The sequence below is a fragment of the Pundamilia nyererei genome, unplaced genomic scaffold (genome assembly GCF_000239375.1).
Source record: "Pundamilia nyererei isolate P.nyererei 1_Seehausen unplaced genomic scaffold, PunNye1.0 scaffold00058, whole genome shotgun sequence".
Lineage (NCBI taxonomy): Eukaryota > Metazoa > Chordata > Actinopteri > Cichliformes > Cichlidae > Pundamilia > Pundamilia nyererei.
This window is the reverse complement of record NW_005187459.1, coordinates 1,316,704-1,326,462: the sequence shown is the minus strand read 5'-3', so window position 1 is coordinate 1,326,462 and position 9,759 is coordinate 1,316,704.

Here is a 9,759-nt window from a genome sequence, read left to right as displayed (position 1 = left end):
CACAGGTATTACTCAATGTTGTGGGGACCTAAAGTTTTATTGAGACTAAAAGGTAGCACCACAATGTGAGTCATTACATTGTAAAGCGAACGAATGTTTTAATATTTTGGGTAAGGGTTAGTATTGGGCGAGTGGTGAATCTGATAAAGGTTAGAATACACCTTAGAAAACAAACATAGGAAGCTGTAATACAGACTAAAGTCGTGCATCTAAGTGCTTGAAAACCTCCCCGCCAAATAGGTCTTCTCTCCCCGAGGAGAAGTTCCCCTTTTTCATGACAGAATGCTCCACCAATCCCATAATAATCTTGGATCCTGCAGAAGGAAGAAAAGGCTGACAAGAGAGTCACAGTTAAGTCGAGGACACACCTACGCGGTCTATTATCTATGAGTAATATTGTGAAGGTACCCTTTGTGATATTTCTCTGGAAAAAAGAACATCTAATTCTGCCATGTGCAGTTGTTATGTATGTTTGGCACATCCCATTCTGAACAAGCAGCGTTCAATAGCTTACACAACTTCAGCCCCACCACCTGCAGCTCCCTGTGAGCACCTGTCATTGTCTTCGTTGGTTTTCTTGTGCACCTTTGTGTTTCTTGTTTGTTTCAATCATTTATTTATGAGTTATTTATGATATTTATGAGTTTATTTTTGTTTTTTTCCTATTTTTCAATGGATGTTGGCGTCCCTGTGTATCTAATTGTGGTTTTCATTTCCTGCCTTTGCCCCCCAACATCACCAATGCTTCATTTTCTTTAATTTGCATATCTCGCCTTTCTGTCTTTGTTGTATTATATATGCATTTCCCCAGTGTTCTTTGTAGCCCTTTAGTTTTTTGTATCAGTGCTTCTTGATCCTATCCTGACAGTTTCACATGGGATTTCTGTTACTAGTAACTTCATTTAAATATCTGTTGTGTTAGTGTATCAAGCCTGACGCCAGTGTCTGCGACTAGGTCCACTTTTTGTCCAAAAAGGAGAAGTGGCTGACAGAGATACAGCCTAATAACTGCCATCTGCATCTCATTAAATATAATATGGCTTTTCCAGCTTTTTATTATTATTACACACCATCTCAGTAAAGACACCAAACAGAGCATCAGAATGGAGAAGAACAGGGATTTAAGTGACTTTGAACATGACATGGTAGTTGCATGACAGGCTGATTTGAGTATTTCAGTAACTGCTGATCTACTGGGATTTTCCCCACACATTCATCTACAGAGAATGGGCCAAAAAAGAGAAAATCTCCAGTGAGGGTACTACTCTGAGTGAAAGTGCCTTGTTGGTGCCAGAGGTTGGGGGAGAATGGCAAGATTGCTTCAAGCTGATGTGAGGGTAACTGTAACTTGATGGGACAATGGGACAAGCTTGGAGTGATGACTCAATTTCTGAAATATCTGCTATAATGGTAGGGTCAGAATTTGGTGCAAATAACATGAAAACATACATTCTATACTTCTTTGTATCACCAGTTCAGACTGGTGGTGGTGTAATGGTGTGGATAATATTTTCTTGGCACACTTCAGTTCCCTTTGTCCCACGTGAGCATTGTTTAAACACCATAGACTACCTGAATATTGTTGCTGACCACCATGTACCCATCTTCTGATGGCTGATTTTAGCAGGATAACTAAGTAAAACTAAGCTAAGCAAAGTCTCAATTTATTATGAACAATTTTCATATTTTTATTAAATAGAGTTATTGCAGGTTGGGGCATAAATGCGTTCAAGACTGTAGTAAATTAATCATGCCCTGTGTGAATAATGTGATGGGCGTTAGAAGGCATGATGAATAAAGTGTCAAATCCAAGATTTTCAGAGTTGGCTTTGTATATGGAAGAAGATGTAACAAGGCAGGTATTGTCACACCTGCTGATTTTATATGCAACGTTCATGATCACAGATGCAAGCTTAGTCAGCGATGCCCTTGTCTGCCACCACATTAATCTGAATTAACTCCCTCTTGCTGAGGTGTACAGGTGTGAAAGAGCAGTGTGGAAAAGATCACACTGAGGGAGGGGGGGGGGGGGGGGACTATAAGATAACAGGAAGGATATGTGAGGGTGAAAAATCTAACGTATGAAGGGATTATCTGACATCCATAACTTTTCCATTACAATGTTTTTTTCATTAAATATTTTAAGGTTTGAACATTTGTGAATAAAATATGAGTTCATGAGTGTTGTCGTTATTTTGCCCTTTCAAAGGGGGTCAAACAATACAGAGTACAGCAGCAGTCTGCATGTTTCCTGATCCTCCAGTCCTCCTCTCCTCCCCTGTGTCTTTCTGTGTTCGTGCTAATCATACCTTCTGTTACAGCTGTGCCTCCTTCTTTGCTTCCCGCTACAGCACACCTGTGATAATTAACTCACCGGTTGACAATTCTGTGATCAGCTGTTGCTAACTACTTAAGGAGAAGGAAGCCCGTCAGCTAATGCTGGATTGTTAAGCTGGAAACAGTCCGTGTTGCTGGCGCTTCTTACTAGATGCTTTGTGGTATTTTGCTCCCGTTTCTTACCTGTTTTTTTTTCTCGTCTGCACAGGACTCCTGCTTCTCCATCTGACGCGACTTACTGAGAGACAGAGAGAATATTTTCCTGTAGGAATCAACTCTGTGGGTTTACCTGTGGGAGCCAAGAAATCCTCTGACTACTATTGCTTGCCTTTGCATTACTGTTGAACAGCCACTGTAAATAACCGCACTGAACTTATCATCCTGAGTCCGCATCGTGTCCTGCAGAACTCTCGAGTTATGATAGCATGACATTTGACATAGAAGAAAATCAAGCATAGAACCATTGGACAGAGCTGGGGTAATGAGACACCGTTTAACACAATCATTACAATAAAGAGACAACAGACACAAAAAACTGGTACAGGACATAAAAAACAAAGATGACTGGTATAGGCCTGATTACTAATACTTCTCAAGATGTATGAGAAAAGGAAACCCAAAGGAACTAAGAAGTAAACAAAACAATAAAGAAGAAAACACAAACAGAAACACAGAGAGACTTTTATTGCTACAATTACTACTATTAATAATAGTAATAGTAAGAATAAGAATAATAGACAATTACCAAAACCGGAGACTAAACAACATTACAAAAGTCAACCTGAGTATTAGAATCATAAGGGAAACAGGAATTAAAAACTTTAAGTAGTAGAACAATAGAAAAAAAAATCTAATATACAAATATATTAACTAAAGATTTCTAATTCAAAAACCAGTCCCAGAGACCATACTGAATATAAGTGAGGTCTGTGGCATTGATGATTGGGTAGTTTGTCCTATGTGGGATAGGGATGTGCGGATCGATACTGAAATATCGATTCCTCCGATACCAGTCATTTATGTTCTACAATCGATTCTCACATTAAAATATCGATATTTTAGTAATTTAGGGTAAATTTGTAGCTTATCATTAACAAGAACACAGTGGAAAGAAACTATATCATTCGGATTGTCTACATTGGAAGAAACTACTTCCTCTTCCACCTTTCATAGTCATGTGTGAAATACGGCTGTATAAATAGGATAATTGAAGTAATGTGCGTAATGTGTTGTGGCAACACCACAAATTTGTCAAACACCTCAGAGTAAATCATATCAGAGAATTGACGAGCGTATATTGAGGCGAACTGAAGAGGAGGAGTGGACATGGACAGGTGCTGCTAGGGCGAGACGGACGTCTCTCACGGAGTCCTTTAGTGCTGCAGGCAGGCAAGGTGTTCAAATAGCGCACAACTTCAGGTTTTTTATTTCTATATGATGATCTCTGCATTATTAAGAGATAAGAATAAGTAATCTGATGTCCTGTAATCATTTTGATGCTATAATTTGAGATACAATAAAAGATACAATAAATAAAATACGGTTTTGTACAAAGTATCCGTATCGGATCAGTATCGTCGATACCACCCTGAATTTTACTTGGTATCGGATCGGAAAGGAAATCAGTGATATCACACATCACTAGTGTGGGAGAGCTGACTTAGTGTTTTTTAACAGCAGTAATGACCAGACTGTGTTACTCTTGCACCAAACTATCTTCAAAACATTCTCTTCAAACGTACAAAAAGATGATAGATTTGCTTTTTGCTTTCCAGCAGCCTGAGACATTATTTTAGACTTAGTCATTCTAACAGTGACCTTTGAGAAATACTGTGATTGAAATAACATCAGCATTGATCCAAATCCAACAGTTTCTTAAACCAATTAAGCCATTACAGCAGGTCAGGCCTGGACATTATTTTTTCTGCAGAAATGATTGTCAGAAGGTTATCAGGAAGTAGAGCAACCCTCATTTATTTGAAATGCAAGGGAAATATTGTTATTTAACTTACCTTATTCATTTAATTGACATTTTATTACACTGAAATGCTGCTCTAAACTGCATTGTGTGTTATAAATGATGTTCTTTGTGACTTTGGTCCCCTGTGTAACAAGCTTCTCCCATGTATTTTTTGGAATATCCACCACCTTTCTCATGATGATCATTATCCCATGATTTTCATGGAGCTCCTGGCCATGGGTGATTGATGGTCACCTTATTACAAAGGTTCATGCTGATGATCTTGTAGCCCATGCCAGCACTGTGCAGGTCTACAGTCTTGTCCTGAATGTCCTTTGACAACTCTTTTATCTTGCTCTCAGTGGTGGAGATGTTGGAATAGGACAAAGTGATACTGTGGACATGATAAATTTAAGTTACTTCAATTAAGTTTAATTCAATTTGATTTATATAATGCCAAATCACAACAACAGTTTCCTCTAGGTGCTTTATATACTATGTATAAGATAAAGACCCTACAATAATACAGAGAAAACCAAACAATTAAACAACCCCCCTGAGGAAGGACTTTGGTGACAGTGGGAAGGAAAAACTCCCTTTTAACAGGAGGGTCTGCTTTTCAGGAGTATCTGTAATTGATTAATCGATTGTTGATTCTTGGTTTTTGTTTGATATCCTGTCTCTCTACATTAAAATTAAACCACAATGAAAATTAGAGACTTTATTTCTTTGTAAGTGAATAAACAAATAAATTCAGCAGGGGGTCAAATAAGTATTTCTCCTAATATGGGCGTATTATGTGCATGCATCTGTGTGCACCTGCAGGTGTTTTGAGTGAGCAGGCGCTTTTGGACAAGTTCATTTCGCTCAGTTGTTCATGGTGATTGATTTTTGCAGGGCTCAGTTGACTGAGCAGGAAATGAAAGACTCTAGTCGACGGATAATGCAGCCTTTTTCCTTTTGAGCTTAATTATCCATCAAGAACCAGTGACTAGAACAACTCGACCCTACAATGAACATGAAGCACAGGGTTAATTAGACAGACGCTTGAGAGCAACATCGGTTATAAAGATTGTTTCCACACAAATGCTAACCGTGTGTCAAACTATGCATTATTGGCTATCCCCTGAACACAGTGAGAGTAACTGATACAAAAACAATGTGCAAAAAGGCTGCAATTAACTGGACTTCACTGAATCCCAGAGAGCAAGGCTGTTAAAGCATTGTCCCATGCAAGATGTATAATTCTCCTTTTTATAAGTTGTTTCAAACAGACTTTCTAAAATGTGTGCTGTCTTCATAGTAATTCTTTTTTAATGACTTTTTTTTTCAATAGATTCAGTTTACTTTCAGAACTTGTTTGTGTTGGGCTTTTCATTAAACCTACCTAACAGAAACATCAGTATTTTATTAATACAAAGTGACCATTTCTGTGGATACTGACATTGTTGAATATATTTTGTAAAATAATGAAGATCAGAAAATTGAAGATCGATCTAAATCTGATCTTTCTTGTTTTTTAATTCAAAAGGCTTGTGCTCCTAAAAACTGCTGATAGCTCTCTGCAGGATTTAGAAACTGCAACCTCATTAGAAAAGATTCAGGTGTGTATTCAGCAGGATTGGGGGCACAGATGCAGTTCATTTGTTCAGCACTAAACCCTCTGAGCTTTTACAATGCAAGTTTGCAGTGAAGACTATATTATACAGATTTAATCACATGAAAGTATAAGCATTTCTGTTTGCTGATGTTGCTAATTATCTGTTTCCAGAGCTTTTTTTTTAACATTACTGCAGTCACATTTTTGACCAAGGCAATATTTCTGCATGTCCTTGCATCTCTAAGCATGTGGGAATAACAGCGAGAGTTGAAGCATTTAGAAACAGATCCTCAACCATCTGTTCCTAAGATACACTTTTTGCATCTCTACCAAATATGAAAAATATGCCCTCAATAATACACCCCATAATGTTGATGCACAGTACACTCAAATTACCAGATGCAAAACATGCTATCGGGTTCATTATAATATAGGTAATAGAAATACAATGTGCAAAAAATACATTTGAAATGTAAATCTTTAAACCTTTGTGATTAAATTTTAATCAACAGAAATTTTATGTAAGCAACTATTACGTAAGAACCTTTTGTAACGGGTCATGGGTGAACTCTCAAGTGGCTTACTACAACAGCATCATTTCGCTGCACTATTAGGAGAAATTACTGTGGTAATATGGCCCATTAGTGCAACAATGTCACCCATAATAGGATTACTATCCTGATTGCTGTCTGTAACAAAAGCCATATGTTCCAGTTACAGGTGCTGTCCAGCTTGAGCGAAACAGTCTGCAAATTACGATGAATTAGGAACCATGTGCTCATATTTCATGGGGGGACTCATAATGAGATGAAAAAAAAAACCCTCTTCGTGTCCAGAAATATCTAAACAGCTCTACTTCAAATTCCCAAATGATCTTCCTGACTAAATACCATTACTGCAAAGTTTAAAACTTAGGCAACACTGGTAGTAAACACTCACAGACATTTTATTAGGTATACCTTGCTTGTACCGGGCTGGTCCCCCTTTTGCATTCTTTAATTCAACAAAGTGCTGAAAACCTCAGAGATTTTGCTACTATAGATACTGATACGAAACTATCCTCCGCACTTCCATCGATCGTGAGCTGTTGCTGCAAGGCAGAATGGATCTCTGCTTTTATGTTGTTCGTGGCAAATTCTGAGCATTATCAGAATGTCGCGACAGAAATCAACATTTATTGGACCAGGCGATATTTTTTCAATCTTCTGTTACTCATTTTTGATTAGCCTGTGTGAATTGCAGAAACAGTTTCCTGTTCTTACCTAACAGGAGTGGCATTCATGGTCTTCTGCTTCTGTAGCCAATCTGCTTCGAGGTGGGACATATTTTGCTTTCAGAAATGTTCGTCTACCTTTTCTATAATGAGAGATTTTTCTAGTAACTGTTGCCTTTCTATCAGTTTGAAGCAGTCTGCCCATTCTCCTCTGACCTCTGGCATCAACAAGGCACAGAAAACTGATGCTCACTGGATATTTTCTCATTTTTGGGCTGTCCTCTGTAAACCCTAGAGATTGTTGTGTGGGAAAATCCCAGCGCATCCTGAAATACTCAGACAAACTCATTTGGCATCAACAACCATCCCACGTTCAAGTCACTTAAATCACCTTTCTTCTCCATTCTGATGCCGAGTTTGAACTTGACCAAGTCTACATGCGATTGGCTCATTTGTATTAATGATAAGTTGAATGGTGTACCTAATAAAGTGTGTTAATGTCACATAAAGCTGAAGCACATCACTACATATGGTCTCTTACCTCATTCATTTAACTTGGACGTAACCTTTAAATTTCTTCAGGTTTGCAAATAATCAGAATGGCAAAACCATGAAGAAACAAATGTTATGTTTCAGCAGCTTTATACACTAAGCAGTGGTGAGATGGTCAAAAAGGCTTGCTGCTTTTACACTTAGAGCAACAAAAAAGATGACTATAGCCGAGGGTAAAACAGCTTTAAAGCAAAGTCAGAAAGATTTACAGCCACTCATAACCTACAGTGGTTTTGTAGTTTCTGTTGACAGAACATTACAGCATTAACTGCTCAAAGACTTTGCAGCGGGTGTTATAGCAGCAGAGCGAGCATTATATTATATGCATGTATTTCACTTGAGTGCAAATAAATTCTGCTCTGCTGCTTGTTGAACTGATGTCTGACTTGGCTGAGGACACAAGCTGAACCAAAAAATTCATCCTCTGACTGATACCAGCTCACAACAGCATGTTGACAACTAAGAAATAATTTGTACTGACTCATAGTCTCTCATTTATTATGGTTCAGACAATCAATGGCAGTTCTCTTTGGGTAATCTGGAGTTCATATTTGATGAGTAAATGCAATCCCTTGAGTCTTTCAGTACACATTGCTGATATGACTGCATGTGAGACACAAAAGCCGCAATGTAAGTCTCTCATATTTTATCCAGGAATGGGTTTTTCTTCTGTTCAATGATGAATGAATGAAGAAATTAATGAAAGTGTCACACATGTACAGTACCTCTGCGATTAATGCTCTGAAATGATTAATCGCAGATTACTTGGATCCTGACAGTGTGACCAGCATCCATCATAAACAATGAAACCACGACTTACCTAGAAGTCGTGTCCTGGAGGACCTAAAAAAAAAAACCCTCCCAGATTCTCTGAGCATGTGAGTGCAGATTGGATGCTTGAGTGAATTAAAGTAATTTAGAGAAGGAGAAATGAACAGATGGCCAGAAAAAGATTATAATGGAAAAGGAAAGGATGGAGCAAATGGTTGAAAATCTATGAAAGAACACGCGGTTATTAAGAGCAATCTAAAGCATTTTTAAAGTGCGGTTACAGACTACATGTTTACAATTCTTTTCATTTAGCGTTTTCCCTTCTTTAAATGAAAATTTTGTCCTCTTTAACCTCAACTACTGTCCCAACAAAACATCAAAAAAATGCACAAAATAGAAAAAAAGGAGAAATCAATCATGTATGATATCATTATGACTTGTATAATTTATGCATTGGTTAGAAAATGAAATAAACATTTAAAAAAAAAGGAGAAAATCAAATATCTGTTAAAGGGATCACGTTTTTCTTTCAAAGACGCCTTCCTGATTAATGAATCAATCTAATGCCAGCAGTACATCAGTATCAAAGCATGAAAGAAAAACAGAACTACTCCAATTCAATTAGCTGCAGCTGATCATGCATGTAATCAATACTGTGGTCTCATCTGCACACACACAAACACACACACAAGGGCAGGTAAAGGAGCTGATCAGCAACTGACCATCAAGTTACTGAGAATCCTTGTCAGTGTTGGTTTTCATGTGGAGGTCACGTCTGCATGCCAAGGTAAAGATAACAAGCAACACAGGGGACATAAACCTTACAGACAGTCTCACAAATTCAAATTAATTTAATTAAAGCCAGGCTTCAAAGCGTGGAGCTGCAACCTGGCTTTTTCCTGGAGGTGAGATATGGCCCGTTGACTGTGATGTTGCCAGTTTAGTCCAGTAAGAAGACAGCTCTATTTATTTATTTATTATTATTATTATTATTAATATTATTATTATTATTATTATTATTATTATTATTATTTATTTATTTATTTATTTATTTATTTTTTAACACCAAAATGGTATTTAAAATGGCCTATTTTGGTAAAATTCATGCTTTTTAAGGTGAGTATTCTGTAGTATTCTATATGCTCTTCAGCTCACCATCTACCAAGACGTGGATGTCAGACAGGTCTGCTTTCTGGTTCTGAAGCTGAATTGTACATTTGGATGATGCTGGAAGGAAGAAAGTGGTGATCCTTTATAATATATGAACATATAGAGGGTTTTTTTAATGGAGTGGAGGTTTTAAGGAATCCACATCTCCCTTAGGAG